The sequence below is a fragment of the Delphinapterus leucas genome, chromosome 3, assembly GCF_059928025.1.
Source record: "Delphinapterus leucas isolate spDelLeu-1000000601 "Yukka" chromosome 3, BTC_Dleu_Yukka2, whole genome shotgun sequence".
NCBI classification, from domain to species: Eukaryota; Metazoa; Chordata; class Mammalia; order Artiodactyla; family Monodontidae; genus Delphinapterus; species Delphinapterus leucas.
Genome location: NC_143131.1, coordinates 161293586 through 161310382, shown reverse-complemented (window position 1 = coordinate 161310382; position 16797 = coordinate 161293586). Strand labels below are relative to the sequence as shown.

General features: G+C 48.3%; 1 pseudogene; it reads left to right on the top strand.

Moving 5' to 3' along the window:
• The first annotated feature begins 14433 nt into the window (after nucleotides 1–14433).
• Nucleotides 14434–16119, top strand: LOC111169276 (ATP synthase F(1) complex catalytic subunit beta, mitochondrial pseudogene; annotated as a pseudogene).
• The last annotated feature ends 678 nt before the right edge of the window (nucleotides 16120–16797 follow it).

Below are 16797 nucleotides of genomic sequence, written 5' to 3'. Positions count from 1 at the left end.
TCCCCAAGGCAGGACGTGGCATCCTCCCCCTGCCACACCCAGAGCAGCTGTGGGAGACAACTGTTCTGAGCTCATAAGTGAGTATATGCAGGGGGCAGGGGGCCAATTCCACAGCTGGCAGCCTCTGGGGGCCAGGAGGACAGGGATGGGGAGGGAGATCTCATCTCTGCACATGCTCAGGGGGAGCCAGCTCTCAGCAGGTGCAGAAGGGTGGGCAGAGACCCCAAGAACCTCTAAAGCCACCGGGGATGCGTTCCCTGTCTAGGGCCTATATGCCCCACCCTCACTGCGGCAGACCCATGGAGGTCTAAGGGGGCTCACCCAGACAAGACACCCCTTGACACCCCATACCAGGCAGGCATCCCCACTGGGCAGCAGGGCCAAGGCACCCCAAGGTATGCCCCAGGACTCTGGAGCTGCCTTCATCCAAGCTGAGTGTGGGGCAGTGACCACCCAAGGCCCCTCTGGGCACAGAGTCACCTGCAGTGTCCTCCTCCTCCCCCGGCCATGTTGGGGGCTGGGGCTACTGGAGCTGCAGCCACAAGGGAAGAACAGGAGTTTCAGGAGGAGACACTGGGCCAGGACCTCAACTCCAGCTTCTCAAGGAAGCCTCTTCCTCTCACAGATGCCCACCTGGGAAGGCAGTTCCCTGTGGACCCCACTCGGGCTCCTTAGCCCCTTGGAGGCCCCAGCTTGGCACTGGCAGGATCTTCACTCTGAGGCCAAGACCCTCCCCCCTTGCAAGCCTGCCAGGGAGCCTTGTGGCTGACCCATGCCACACCCACAGCCCCTCCATCCTTGCTTTTCCAGAACTTGGGGTCCTTGTGGGTCTTGGGCCATTTTCCAGATGAGTCCAGAGTGGGAAGTGGCTCACAGCCTCATAGCAGAACATTGGGCGGCCCCCTCCCAGAAGGCCTGTGCCCCCAGTTTGCCCCCAACCCTGTGGCCCCCACACCCTTCCAGAAAAGACTTCAAAGGGAAGCTCCTGCAGTCTGTGCCTTTCCCTGAGACCCCTGGGCCTTCCAGCTTCCTGAACTCCAGGGGAAATTCTTTCCTGGAGTCAGGTGTCACTGGCCCTCTGGCTGTCCCCTCGGCTGAGCCAACAGGCCCAAAATAGCCCCAGCTGTCAGCGGGCATCCATCTCAACAGAGCTGGGGGCAGGGCCAGCCAGACCCTCAGGGCACTGGGCAAAGGAGGAGGTGGGTGCTTCTGATGCCCCCCTCCTCCCCCAGCTGCTCCCTCCCCACATGAGGGTCTGGCTCAGCTCACCAATGGGGCAGGGGCTAGAATCCATGGCCCCAACCCCAGGAGCAGCACCGCCTGGCTGAAACCCTACCCCAGGTCCCTCCATCCCCCAGAGCCATGACCTTCAGCAGAGCCGTCCTCAGGGGCACTGCATGGCCCCCCACCCCGCTTGCTCTCTGCCTCCTCACCTGTCTCTACCAGGGGCACTGGGCAGCACCCAGGCGAGGCGCTCAGATGCTGGGGCAGGGGCTGCTGGGTCTCACCTCCCTCCGAGGGCCCAGGACTGACAAAGCTCCCACCCAGCAGCCCGCACTCCTGCCGGTCCTCAAACTGGACAGGGACAAAAGGACAGGCGGGTGCTATCAGCTGAAGGAGACTGGGCCCGCCCCCACCCCGCCCCCACCACCGCCAGCCCGCCCAGCCGAGCTCCAAAATAGCCTGGGTGTCACTGCCTCAGATTTGGTTTCACCCCTGGCCCCAGGGAGGCAAAGGGCAGAGGCTCGGGGCGGCTGGGGGAGGAGGAGGCCTGTGTGTTCCAATAATGTTGCAGGTGGGGCAGGGGCCCCAACTCGTGAGGACCCCTGCTCAGACCAGCATCCTGGAGTGCAGGGAGGGAAGGAGAATGGGGGATCCATTACCACCCCCAGGAGCACCCAGGACCATCCCCCAGAGGGGAACAGAACCACCCCAAGATGACCAGTCACCTGAGAGTCCTGCAGCCTCTTGGTAGAGGCAAGCAGCTAGGAGCCCAGCACAGGTGCCCAAGGGTCGGCACCCCTCCACCCTAACTACACATGCGACTGGGGTGGGTTCTTTATCCCTGGTCGCTCCAGGCAGCACCTGGCCTGGCTGGGTGTCCATGGCATCTTTACATGGGAGTGAGGGTCCCTGACACCCCATCCTGAGACCTTCACTTCCCAGGGACTAGGGACCCAGCCCCAAGGGGTGCGCAGGCAGGACAGGGGCAGGTGGTGTGGGTGGCACATGATGCTTCACGCCCCAGGAGGGCTGCCCCCCATCCCCATGACTCCAGTGCGGCGACAAGGGTGAACGGGATGCTGGGCCCACCGAGGAGAGAAGGTGGGCTTCGCTTAGCAGGGGCCTAATGGGGAGCCAGAGAAGGCCATCTGGTAAGAGTCCTGGGGCCTCTCTTGGGAAGAAGCTGACCCACCAGTGTTAGGCGGTGGGGGAGCTGCTCTCTGCCTACCATCACCCCCTGCTCCTGAGCCAGCACCAGGGCATTATGTTCCTGCCCGGTACCCGCAGCCTGGGGGCTGAACCACGTCCTCAACCCATCTATGCCCTCTACACCCAGGCCTGTATCCAGTGGGAAAACCCAGGCTCTGAGCACAGACCAGTACCTGAGCTACCCAGTCTCAGTCAGCTCAGGCCACCAAAACAAAGACCACAGACTGGGGGACTTAAACATAGACATTTATTTTAGAGTTCTAGGGGCTGCAAGTTCGACATGAAGGTATTGGCAGGTTCCATGTTGGCTAACAGACTTTCTTTCTGGTTAACAGATGGCACATTCTCTCTGTGTCCCAACTTGGCGGAGAGAGTGAGCTCTGATGTCTCTTCCTCTTCTCATAAGGGCAATAATCCCACCATGGGGGCCAACCCCATAACTTCATGTAACCCCATTCATCATCCCCCTCCATCCCCCTCCCTGCCTGTGGTCCTCCACAGCTCACCCTCCTCCTCTTCTGTCCTCCCTCCCTGTCCTGTGATCTACCTCCATGCCTCAGCTGCTCTTAGGACCAGCCCGACTCCACTCTGCTTGCAGACAGATCCCTGGTCACCAGCTACAGCCAATGGACCTACACATCACTGTGCACTTGAAAGATGTCAGCCCTCCTGGGTGTTCTCCATCTCTGCAGAGAAGGTGCCTAGTGCCCAACCGATGTATTTTTCAACAATCCACATACTTGCTGCACCCCATGGAAACTGCATCGTCCACCCCCATCATCCTTGGCAGGGAGAGTGGATAACATCACCCACCAGGTCACCTTGGACTATGAGTCACCCACCTGTCAATCTGGGGGGACCACAGGCTTCAAGGGTCCTGGGCCCTATCTATCTTCTCTACCTGGCCTGAGACTCTTGTGCTAACATTCCCATGAGTAGAGTAAATGCAAAACCAAGTGGGTCCCCCAGGGTGTCTCAAATGTTATCAGGTACAAGTCCTGTGTGATCATGTCAAAAGTCTGTGGTTCCAGTGCAATTGTGAAGATGAAGTTGTATATTCTGGGGAGAAAGAGGGTTTTATTTCCCTTCTGAATGTTTTAAATGCTTGACCAGCTTGTGAATAACACAGATGAAGGAGATGCAAGCTCCCATATGGAAAACAAACACACAATAACACTTTGCAGTGTTTCATATCAAGAGTTTATTGGATCTTCCCCAAAATGGTGTTTTTGAAAACTTTACTGCAGAGAGACCTGAGGTTCAGAGAAGTTAGAATGATTTGCTTATGTTTATACAAATGACAGTGCTTAACCAAGTTTCTCCTGAGAATAAATGACAAACAGCCTGTAAGACCAGGGAGATGTAACAACTCAGTGTATCACCACAGCCTGCATAACATCCTGGAACAAAAAGGGGACATTAGGGCTTCCCTGGTGGCGCAGTGCTTGAGAACCCGCCTGCCAATGCAGGGGACATGGGTTCGTGCCCCGGTCTGGGAAGATCCCACATGCCGCGGAGCGGCTGGGCCCGTGAGCCATGGCCGCTGAGCCTGCGCGTCCGGAGCCTGTGCTCCGCAACGGGAGAGGCTGCATCAGTGAGAGGCCCGCGTACCGCAAAAAAAAGAAAAAAAAGGGGACATTAATGGGAAAGCTGGTGAAATCCAAATAAAGTCTGGAGTTTGGTTTTGAAAAATTGTGTAAATGGTTAAAAATTCCTTGGTGGGGGTATGGGGGCAGGGTGAAAAAGCAAAAAGTTTGAAGAGAGATGACCAGGTGAAAATTCTGCACGTATGTAGGTAGATAAGGGTTTTTAAATCATACTATTGCTTTTAGTGGAGAAACTTTGGAAAGAATTTAATGCCCACCTATATTATAATGGATAAAGAAATGATTGTGTCATTGGGCAATGTGTGCTACACATCAGTTTGAAAAGTGAACTGGAATTGTATCCACAGGGCTAACTCTAAAAAACATAATGTCAGTAAATAAATTAAGTAATCAAATGAAAAAAAAAAACCAATCCAAAGTCAGGAGCTTGCATTTCCCCGAGCCTCTGTTGGTCCCTGGTGTGCCCACCACCTCCCCTTGGCCACAAGAGGTTAAACCTGCAGCTGGAAGCTGAGGGAGGGGGAGGAGGGGCAGGTGGAGGGTCAGAGAGGAGCTGAGGCCAGAGCTAAGCAGGGGAGAAGAATGTGCCAGAAACACAAGGGAGGGAGGCCCTGCCAGGCAGGACAGCCTAGGTGAGGATCGCAGGACCTGCAGAGACCTCCCGGGGCCTTCGTCTGTCCACAGGACCTTTGGGACCCTGAGCTCAGAAGTGCAGACCCCGGAAACAGCCCCAGGATGTCCTCCCCATGGCAGGACTAGAAAGGGGCCCGGGGTTGAGGGGCCAGGAGGAAGAGAGGAACCCAAGGGATATCCTGGGCTGACTGCTGACCACCAGCTATGCAGACCGGCAGTGGGAGAGGCCAGCGACCAGGCCTGGCTCTGCACAGGTGATGGCCTTGCTCATCAGGTGGAAGTGGGGGGGCACCAAGAAGAGGGAGCTGGCTCTGGGCATACTGGGCTGGACGGGCCTCTGGGAGAAGGCGTCCGTGGACCCCCGGGGACAAGGAGAGCTGGCACTGTGAGAGGCAAGGCCAGAGCTCCAGGGGCACTCACATCCAGAGGAGAGAGACCAAAGGGGTGAGGGGCTTATCAGCACCCCATTTGTCTTCCCATCCACATGGTGGACTGTCTCCTTTTGGATCTGAGTGCACACCCCATGCCAAGGCTGGAATTGTCCTGGTCCCCACCTGGGGACCTCGTTCCAGGATGTGTGCCAGTCACCTCCAGGCCTGAGCTTAGCGTCCCCGTCAGGACCACAGTGAGCCCCAAGATAGGGGACTGCTTTCTCCAGTCCAAGGACCCCAACTGCCCAGGGGCCAGGCCCACGGCAAGGCGGCTACAAAACCCAAGAGACAAGACAAGTGCTACTGAGAGGAGGTTATCGCAAAATTGCACCGTGTGCAGTGCAAGAAATGGTGAGGCCCAAACTTGGTTTCAAGAAAATGCTACACAAGACACCACAGTTATTTGGAAGATGAAGCACCTGATTTCCTCAGCAACAGCCACAAAAGGTTGTCTCAGTGATTGACAGCTTTCCAAGATGTTAGGAGAACTGACAGCAGAGAAAACAATAAAATGGATCGTGCTTGACATCATGGTCGGTGTAGGTAAGACTGGCTTTTAGTGGAGAAGCCTCGAGAATCACCAGGGAGTAAATATGTGCCCAGGGCAGGAACGGAGCCCACCATCACCCACGTTCCAAGGTCAGAAACCACAAAAGGACTGAGAAAAACATCCAGAAAACTCTTGGTAAATTGATAACTGTGGTTATCATTAGAAGTGGGGGAGTTTTAACTTGACGTACTTGTATATTATTTAAAATTTGAACACCAAGCATGTATTCCTTTGCAAGAAAAAGAAGTGAAAGACATGACTTCCCTGGCAGTCTAGTGGTTAAGACTCTGCACTTCCACAGCAGGGGGCAGGGCTTGATCCCTGGTTGGGGAACTAAGACCCCCACATGCTGCACAGTGTAGCAAAAAAAAAAAAGAAAACAAAAAAAAAGAAGTGAAAGACAAAAATGAGTTCCAAGAAACTGAGTGGCTGTGGGAGTTCCCTGGGGTGCAGGTCTCCTCACCCGCCCCTTACTGACAGCCCCCCAACAAAGGTGACCCAAGAGTGGAGCAGAGTGGACACTCCACCAAGACCACGCAAGAGATAAAGTCTAGCTGTCCCAGGGGGTGGGAAATGCAGATTCTAAATAAAGCTTTCTGTAAAGTGATGCTGCAATGTTTTAATGGAAACACCAGCTTTCTTTTCAACTAGCTTTAATACAGATATCCCACTTCAAAATAAACTTTCTCCAGTAATATTTCAGGATCAAAATAAAATCTATTTGGAGCAGATAAAGTAGATTCTGCCCTCAGTAAAGTACTGACAATAGACACCAGACACAATAGATTGATAGTAAAGTCTTGATAGACATATAGTAAAGTATCGACAATAGATACCTCAAAAACTAAAATCATTTCCCTTATGTTAACAACCTAATTCAGTTTTTGAAAATAGAACCTTATTCACAATGTTATTAATGTGTGTTAAATTGCACCATAAAGATAAGAAGATCTCTGTCTTTTTCCGTATGTTGCCCTTGTCTGCTCCTCTCTGTAGTAATACACATCAGACTACTTCGTAACGTTCATACAACGACAATAAAATGTTATTACGGTGGAAAAGATCTCTGATTCCAATCCTCTCATTCTCCTAAACATAGTTCAAAACTGGGTTATCCTTTTTGTTTCCATTTCAAGACCGAAGTTTGGAGCCTCCTCATTTTTATTTTTGGATGCCACTTTTTTAAAAAAAAATCATCCATTACAAACTTAGGCTGATTAATGCCAGAACTGAGAAATCTAAAGGAAATGTTACTTTCTCAAACAAAGTAAATTGTTTGGAAAATTACCAAATGAAATACAAGCTCACTTCTGTCACTGTAAGATTGAATTGTAGGTGTTTGTAACAATGAAGGCTCCATGCCCATCAGGCAAAACAGAGGCCACATCATTCAAATGCTTACATCCGGTCTACATCTGGGTACTTCTGGCCGAGGTTTAGAAGAAAAATGACATAATGCCAGGGTTATTCTGTGTTCAGAATTCTGCAAAGCTTTTATATGAAAGGAAAGACAGGGACAGATGTGGAACAGACACTCGAAGGCAGAGGCGCTGGGGACCCTAATGCCCCAGGACAGACCCTCCTTAAGGAAGTGCACCTTGATTTTGTATCTGCTTCTCAGGTGCAGGCTATAAGCTCTTCTGCCCCACCAAGGCAATGCACACACATCTCTCAACACCGGTTATATACTGTCTTAGCTGAAGGCATTGGCAAAGGCCTTTTAAAATCACGCATATTTTCTGAATGCAGTCTTATATGTTTATCTCTAGCATACCCCAAGTGTGCTGGAAAAGTGTTGGCTTAATTTTAAAATCCTACCTGAGCCAAACCCAAAGAAAGCAAAGTCACAGCCTCAGCCTCCCTCCTAAGATAGTCTGGTGGCCTCATGAGTGGAGAAAGGGCGCTTCACCTGCAGGGGGGCCTGACCTTCAGTCTCACCCTGAAGGCTGTCCCTCCCATGGGGAGTCAGCTGTGCCCACTCCCATTCAAACAGGTGTGTGTTTGGGGCGAGCAATTTGGTGCCTTTCTTCATTGGCAACCCAGGCAGGAACAAATTTAGAGATCCTTTTATTCCAGAAGGAAGCTGAGAGAGCTCTGAGTCCACAGTGCAGACCTAATGGACTCTCAGAGGGGGCTGGTTTTAGACTAAATGTTGTTCCATCAATTAGGGGCAGCACAGCATGACACGGGGAGCTAAACCAGCTGCCAAAGACTAAACGTTTGTGTCCCCCCAAAATTCATATGCTGAAATCTAACCCCCAGTGTGCTGACATTAGGAGGTGAGGCTTTTGGAAGGTGATTAGGTTATGAGGGTGGAGCCCTCAGGAATGCGATTAGTGTCCTTATGAAAGAGACCCCAGAGAGCTCCCTTGCCCCTTCCACCACAGGAGGACATAGTAAGAGGCTGGCTGCCTATAAACCAGGAAGCAAGCTCTCACGAGACACCAAAACTGCCCGGACTTAGATCTCAGATTTCCAGCCTCCAGAACTGTGAGAAATATATGTCTGTTGTTTATAAGCCACCCAGTCTATGGTATTTGGCTATAGCAACCCGAAATAAGACACCAACTACAGAAGCAGTTATTGGAAAGGCGACACCTGCATGCTCAAAATTGTAGTTTTCACATCCTCATGACGAAGAATTTCATAAAAAGATTTTTAATGGATTAAACAACTTTAATTTGGTAGACCCAGAGGCAATTGCTGAATCTTACTGAGAACCAAGTCTGCACACCACCAAGCCTCATCAGAGAGTTCATGGTCAGGTACTGGGCAGCTGGGTAGCTAAAACAGTTCAGGGTCTGTGGCATAATGAGAAATATATATCTGGTCTTTGTCCCTGGATCCTGACACTGAGCTCCTATATCCCTCAGAATTTCCCAGGTGATAGGACTGTCTTTTGTTCTAATGAGGTGACTCTTGGTGGGCTCCTGGATGCTTCCTGGATGGAGGCTGGTCACCAGAAAAATCAAGCCATGATTAGAAGCTTGAAATCTTCAACCCCACTCCACCCCCATTCTCCAGAGAAGAAAGAGAGTCTGGAAATGGAGTTAATAATTGATCACACCTCCTTTGATCTCCTTTATTATATAATAAACCAGTAAAAATACATAAGTGTTTCCTGAGTTCTGTGAACCATTCTAGCAAATGACTGAACCTGAGAAGGGGGTCATGGGAACCCTGATGTATAGCCAGTAGGTCAGAAGTGTGGGTGGCTCTGGACTTGTGATTGGCATCTGAAATGGGGGTGGCCTTGTGGGACTGAGCCCTTAACCTGTGGGGTCTGACGCTATCTCCAGATAGTGTCAGAATTGAGTCAAATTGTTGGACACCCAGCTCATATCCACTGAGAATGGGAGAATGGGTTGTAGTTGTTGGAAAACACCCCTGAATCCATCTACTTCTAAAATCTCAAGGGGCATTGTAATAGTAACAAGAAAACTTTACTAAGGATACACTTATTTAACACATGTGAAAAAATAATACCATAAAGTTACAAGTATTGATCATGTTACTTGCATACCCACAGCCATCCTTTATATCCATTTAAAAATTCAAGTTAGTATTTCAAGCTTTGATTCTGTTAACATCTGATAAAAGGCTATCATACAATGGAATACTGTAAATGTTGAGCACTTGAAATAAATAGCTATTTTGCTTGCAAAATATTAGTCACCTGCAGAAATTACCTAGTGCGAAAAGGCTCTACCTCTCCCTGGGACCTCATGCCTCTGGAAGAATTCTTCTTGTGCCCTTTAAAAGATTTCGTAACCAAGACTAAAGAACCATCACATATTTTTGCAAATAAAGCTGGGAGGTGCATTGGCATCCACAGCTATGTTGAACGTCCATCCAATGTTGGAATGAGGCTGGTATTTCTCCAAAACAAGTCTACAAAGCCTTGCGGGGCTTCATAGAGAGAAGGCTCCTTTGTCATCTCCCATTTCTTACCCCATGATATTCACATCAATGCAAAACAGTCCAATCGTCAGGTGGCAGGGGTTTTAAGCCTCTTCCAACACCTTGAGGTTTGAGAACCACAGGCATCAGCCTTAGCTCAGAAACAAGGTTCAGAGGGTCCACTTCTGGGATAGCAGCATGACGAGCTCTGCAGACCCACTCCACAGCAAAACACGTATAACTGGTGAACACTAATAATAATAATAAAAAGAAATTATAATCTCAGAAAATTGTCCTCAGCGCACACAGCAAAAGAAGAGATGTTGATTCAAGAAAATCTACTAAAACTTGGTAAGAATGATAAGAGTCTGAGGTGATTTACCCAAACGACCCCCAGCTCTGTTTGACAGAACTCCACCTGGGGTGGGTATGGCCAAGAAGATGGGAGTCCCTCTCCTTTCAGCTCCTGATCAGGGGGTATGGCATCTTACCAAGGGGGCAGGCCACCAGCATTTCTCATTCCCTCCAGCTCCAAAGCTGAAGCAGCGAAATTCCTGGTGAGTGTGGCTGAGAGTTTGGGGGCACCCTTCCCCTATGCAGTGCCTACTCACTGAATGGAGGCATGGTAGACTGAACATATGGGGGTCCTGATTATCCCGACCCCAAATCACTCATAGAGCAGAGGTTCCACACCAGGAGAAGCAAATCAAGAAGACCAGAGGCTGCCGCTGACAAGAGCATTAGCTCAGAGATTCTTCCCAGGGGAAAGACAGTTCACAGAGGGCTCCAAAGCTTTCCACAAAGGAACTGACCTCATTTGAAACAGAGTGCAGGAATGTTCAAGCCTCAGAGTGCTCTTGAAAACAGTAGCTCCTCTTAATTAAGAGAAAAAAGCTAAACCAAGCCAGTTCACCAGAGAGAACCATGGAAAGAGACAGCTAAGGGGCTTCCCTGGTGGCGCTGTGGTTGGGAGTCCGCCTGCCGATGCAGGGAGCGCAGGTTCGTGCCCCGGTCTGGGAAGATCCCACGTGCTGCGGAGCGGCTGGGCCCGTGAGCCACGGCCGCTGAGCCTGCGCGTCCGGAGCCTGTGCTCCACAGCGGTGAGAGGCCCATGTACCGCAAAAAAAAAAAAAAAAAAAAAAAAAAAAAGAGACAGCTAAGAAGAACCTCCTGGGGTAAGAACAAACCTCAGAGACTGGCCTTAAAACTGAACACTAGTGAGAAGGCTGTGCAGCAGTTTATGGGCATTGCTGAAAACAGCAGACCAGTCAGCCAACAGTTAGTGGAGCCCAACAGCTGGGTGTGATATCAACTGAAACAGCTTAATGGAGGGATCAGGAAAGTGATAGTCAGAGAGCCCTCTGAAAATCCCTGCATCCCAGGGTGACTTTGCTTATGCTTAAATTGCACCCTCTGAGGAGTGACACCAAAGGCTTTGCACTGGCGGGGAAACAGACTCACTAAAAGAGGCTAGCTGTATCACTAAACAAATAAATAGGCAAACGACTGCAAAAACAAGCCCAGAGAAAAAGTAGGGGTATCAGTATCCAGAGTTACCAAAATATATTACCTAAAATATCTGGCTTTCAACGAAAAAATTATGAGACGTGCAAAGAACAGCAAAGTGACCCATATGCAGGAAAAAAAAAAACAGACAACAGAAACTGTGAGAGGGACCAGATGTTGTACTTAACAAAGTTTCACAGCAGCTATCATACTGTTCAAAGAACTTAAGGAAGCCATGCTGGAAGAAGTAAAGGAAGGTTTCATGATGATGTCTCATTAAATAGAGAACAGCAGTAAAAAAAAATTATAAAATGAAACACACACTGGAGGGGTCCAATGGTAGATGTCAATGGCAAAAGAAAGAATCCATGAACTTGAAGATAGAGACTGATTGAGATTATGCAATCCAAAGAACAGGGAGAATAAAGAATGAAGAAAATAGACAATCTTAGAGAAATGTGGGACACCATTAAGTGCACTAATATACACACAATAAAAACAACTCACCACACACAAGAGAAGCCCAATATGATTTACAGCTTATTTCTCATCAGAAACCATGACTGCTACAAGGCAGTGGAGATAGGTAGCAAAGAGCGGACTTCCTGGGTAAATCATTCTCTGCCACCAAAACAGCGTATCAAACAAAACAGGATCTTAAAAAACGCCAAATCAGAACATTAAAGTAAATACAACATGCTTGAAATTATGTTACTATTATTCAAATTAGTAACTATCATTAAAATTGATTTCAAATCCTGGGCAACGCTTTAGGCCACCTACTGGGGGAATTGTAATGCTATTGGTTAAATTCTAGAAATTCTCTCATCAGTCCTGGAAGTTTTTTCACAGCGTTCAAGAGGAATTTAGTTGTGATGACTAACTTGGGTGAAAGTCCAAAAATGATCCTGTAATTTGAGAGCTTCAGGAAGCAACACTGATATAAGAATTTAAACAATTTAGGGACTTCCCTGGTGGCGCAGTGGTTAAATCCGCCTGCCAATGCCGGGGACAGGGGTTCAAGACCTGGTCCAGGAAGATCCCACATGCTGAGGAGCAACTAAGCCCACGCACCACAACTACTAAGCCTGTGCTCTAGAGCCCGCGAGCCACAACTACGGAAGCCCACATGCCTAAAGCCCATGCTCCGCAACAAGAGAAGCCACCACAATGAGAAGCCCATGCACTGCAACGAAGGATAGCCCCCGCTCGCTGCAACTACAGAAAGCCCACGCGCAGCAACAGAGACCCAACGTAGACAATAAATAAATATAAATAAATAAATAAATTTATTTTTTTTAAAAAGAATTTAAACAATTTAAAGTAACACAAGGATTTTAATAATATATCCTGTATCCACTAAAATAAATGCCAGGGAATGTATATGAAAAACACTTTTTTTGGCCCCAAAGTATTTGCCAAATCTTTGAAAAGGCTTGTGGAATATCTTTTTGACGTGTCCAAGGAAAATGAACTTCTGGGTGCCCTTGTACTGGTGTCAGCAGTACAGTTGTGAGCCCTCCCTCCCCCTCTCATGGTTTAAAATTAGAGCCCATGGGGCCTGGGAGTCACTATGGAACTGCCTCCTGCCCCCAACAGCTGCCTTCCCTCCCTGCAAATGCTAATATTAGGGCTGCACAAATTCCTAGAGTAGAAATTAAGGGCCACAATTAACTGGGTGACTTAACTTGGCAATCTTGCCCTTTTATCATGGTTAGAAACTGGACATTTTCACAGCCATGGCTTTGCTACAAAGTCACTCAGTTTCTTCAGCTCAACCCCCGTATCTTTGGCCTTTCCAAAGAGCTTCAAGACTCCAACTTATTTTCTCCTGGGCATTACATTCTGGGCATCAGTTCATACAACATCCTTGTCACCTCGGCCCAGGGCTGTGCTGGACATGCTCTGGACAAAGTTATTTCTAGGGCATACCACAAAGCTGTTCCAGGGCCTCCATGTGGTCACTGTTAGACCTTCAATGGCCAGAGCCAAGGTTAGCACATATAAAAGGGTCACAAGAACAGAGAAAGCTGTCCAAGCAAGAAACAGACCCTATTTTTCTAACCACTGACTCTTGGATGTGAGAGCTCAATTAGGAAGCTGTAATAATCAAGACAAGACAGTGGCTCAAGAATAGAATAGGAGAAAAGAGAAGGATAGAGAGCCTGGAAACTGGCCTGCACACATTCAGACACTGAGATGTCCCTACAGAGGACTGGGAAGAATTGTCTAGACAACCAGCTCTCTGAAAAAAATGAAAGCGAGATCACTACTTTGCACCTATCATGGGATGAACGGTATCCCCAGAAAAAGATATGTCGAAGTCCTTACCCCCAGAATCTGTGCTTGGGAGCTGTTTAGAGGTAGAGTCTTTGCAGATGCAATCAAATCAAGAGGTCATTAGGATGGGCCCCAACCCAATAACTAGTATCCTTATAAGGGGAAATGTAGACACAGAGGCAAACATGCACTGAGGGAAGATGATGTATGTAGGAACGCAAAGGAAGAAGCCCTTGTGAAGACAAAGGCAGAGATTGTAGTGAATCAGTCACAAGTCCAGACCTCCTGGGGCACCAGGAGCTGAAAGAGGCAGAAAGGATCCTTCCTAGAGCCTCTGGAGGGAGCTTGACCCACTGACACTTTGATTTTTTACTTCCATAGGAGAATAAATTTCTGGTGTTTTAAAGCCACCCAATTTGTGGTAATTTATTACAGCAGCCCTAGGAAACGAATATAGTGTCATACACAAAATTCAAGTGGATTAAACATGGAATTACCATATGACCCTTTAATTCCATTCCTAGGTATGCACTCAAGAAAACTGAAGCATGTCCACACAAAAACTTTCACAGCAACTATTCACAATAGCCAAAAAGTGGAAAAAACTCAAATGTCCATTAACTGATTAACTGATGAATGGATAAACAAAATGTGCTCTATCCTTACAATTGAATATTATTCAGTCATAAAAAGGAATAAAATACTGAAACATGTACAATGTGGATTAATTTTGAAAACATGCTCAGTTAGAGAAGGCAGACACAAAAGGCCATAAACTATATGATTCCTTCATATGAAATGTTCAGAACAGGCAAATCCAGAGACAGAAAGTAGATTAGTGGTTACCAGGGTCTAAGGGAGGAGAATGGGGAGTGACTGCTTAATGGGTATAGAGTTTCCTTTTGAGGTGATGAAAATGTTTTGAATCTACATAAAGGTGATGGTTGTACAATATTGTGAATGTATTAAATGCCTCTAAATTGTATACTTTAAAATGGCTAACTTTATGTTATACGAATCTTACTTCAATTTTAAAAAATCAAGCTGAAATGAATTTAAAAACCTGACTAAAAGTCTCCACCCCAGCTCCACCATGTTGGGACTTGTGGGTCGTGTGCCGCTGCCTCAGCCTCTGAGGGCTTGCGGGGACTCAGCCCTTCAGCACCGCTACCCCAAGCCCAGCTCTTACTGCGGGCCGCTTCGGCAGCGCTCCAGCCTGCCAGAGACTATGCTGCTCAAACATATCCATTGCCAAAGGCAGACACCGCCACTGGGTGTGTCGTGGCGGTCATTGGTGCAGTGGTGGACACCCAATTTGATGAGGGGCTGCCACCCATCCTAAATGTCCTGGAAGTGCAAGGCAGGGAAACCAGGCTGGTTTTGGAGGTGGCCCAGCATTTGGGTGAGAGCACGGTAAGGACCATTGCCATGGATGGTACAGAAGGTTTGGTTAGAGGCCAGAAAGTCCTGGATTCTGGTGCACCAGTCAAAATTCTTGTTGGCCCTAAGACCTTGCATAGAATCATGAACATCTTTGGAGAACCTATTGATGAGAGAGGTCCCATCGAAACCAAACAATTTGCTGCTGTTCATGCTGAGGCTCCTGAATTCATGGAGATGAGTGCTGAGCAGGAAATTCTTGCTACTGGTATCAAGGTTGGGGATCTGCTGCCTCCCTATGCCCAGGGTGGCAAAATTGGGCTCTTTGGTGGCTCTGGAGTTGGCAAGACAGTACTGATCATGGAGTTAATCAACAATGTTGCAAAAGCCCATGGTGGTTACTCTGTGTTTGCTGGTGTTGGTAAGAGGACCCATGAGGGCAATGACTTATACCATGAAATGACTGAGTCTGGTGTTATCAACTTAAAAGATGCTACCTGCAAGGTCGCGCTGGCGTACGGTCAAATGAATGAACCGCCTGGTGCTCGGGCCCGGGTAGCTCTGACTGGACTGACTGTAGCTGAATACTTCAGAGACCAAGAAGGTCAAGATGTATTGCTGTTTATTGATAACATCTTTTGCTTCACCCAGGCTGGCTCAGAGGTGTCTGCTTTATTGGGCAGAATCCCTTCTGCAGTGGGTTATCAGCCTACCCTGGCCACTGATATGGGTACCATGCAGGAAAGAATCACCACCACCAAAAAGGGATCTATCCCCTCTGTACAGGCTATCTACGTGCCTGCTGATGACTTGACTGACCCTGCCCCTGACACTACCTTTGCCCATTTGGATGCTACCACAGCGCTGTCCCGTGCTATTGCTGAACTGGGCAGATATCTAGCTGTGGATCCTCTGGACTCCACCTCTCACATCATGGATCCCAACATTGTTGGCAATGAGCATTATGATGTTGCCTGTGGGGTGCAAAAGATCCTACAGGACTACAAATCCCTCCAGGACATCATTGCCATCCTGGGTATGGATGAACTTTCTGAGGAAGACAAGTTAACTGTGTCCCGTGCATGGAAAATACAGCATTTCTTGTCTCAGCCATTCCAGGTGGCTGAGGTCTTTACCAGTCATATGGGGAAGGTGGTACCCCTGAAGAAGGCCATCGAAGGATTCCAGCAGATTTTGGGAGGTGAATATGACCATCTCCCAGAACAGGCCTTCTATATGGTGGGACCCATTGAAGGAGCTGTGGCAAAAGCTGATAAGCTGACTGAGGAGCACTCGTGAGGAGGTCCTTTTGGCAAACTAAGCACTCATCCTCTGTGCTGTCCTTCTCCTTTCCCCTAATCCAAAAATCACAGTTTCCTCTGTAAGCCACATGAGAGCCTAGACTGAAGACATTGTGTTCTGTCTGAAGAGTACTTCAGGTTTACAATAAAATGTACATCCCTCAAAAAAAAAAAAAAAAAAGAACCAACACATGAGAATTCCTTGGCAGTCCAGTGATTAAGACTTGGCGCTTTCACTGCTGGGGCCTGGGTTTGATCCCTGGTCAGGGTGTTAAGATCCAGCAAGCCATGTGGCACAGCCAAAAAAAAAACACAGTTTTTAGAAGAAAATTGAGAACATATATATGCAAAAATTTCTTGAACAAAACATAAGACAACAGACATCCTAAAAGGAAAATAATTATTTTGACTACATTCAAATTAATGATGGGGAATTCCCTGGCAGTCTAGTGGTTAGGACTCCACACTTGCAGTGCAGTGGCCTGGGTTCAATCCCTGATCAGGGAACTAAGATCCTGCAAGCCGTGCAGCGTGGCCAAAATAATAACAATAAAATAAAATTCATGATGGCTGCCCAAAAGAAGATACCAAAAACAAACTTCAGAAAGGATGCCTACCACATGTGTGAGTTGCAGGAATTCTTATACATGTGTGCTACAGTACAGATACGAGGATGTTCAAGGTGGTACATGGCAGCAAAATATTGTCAGCAAACACACTTGCCGGGGGGAGAATCAAATAAATTGCAGGGCATACCTGGCGAACGCAGGATGCAG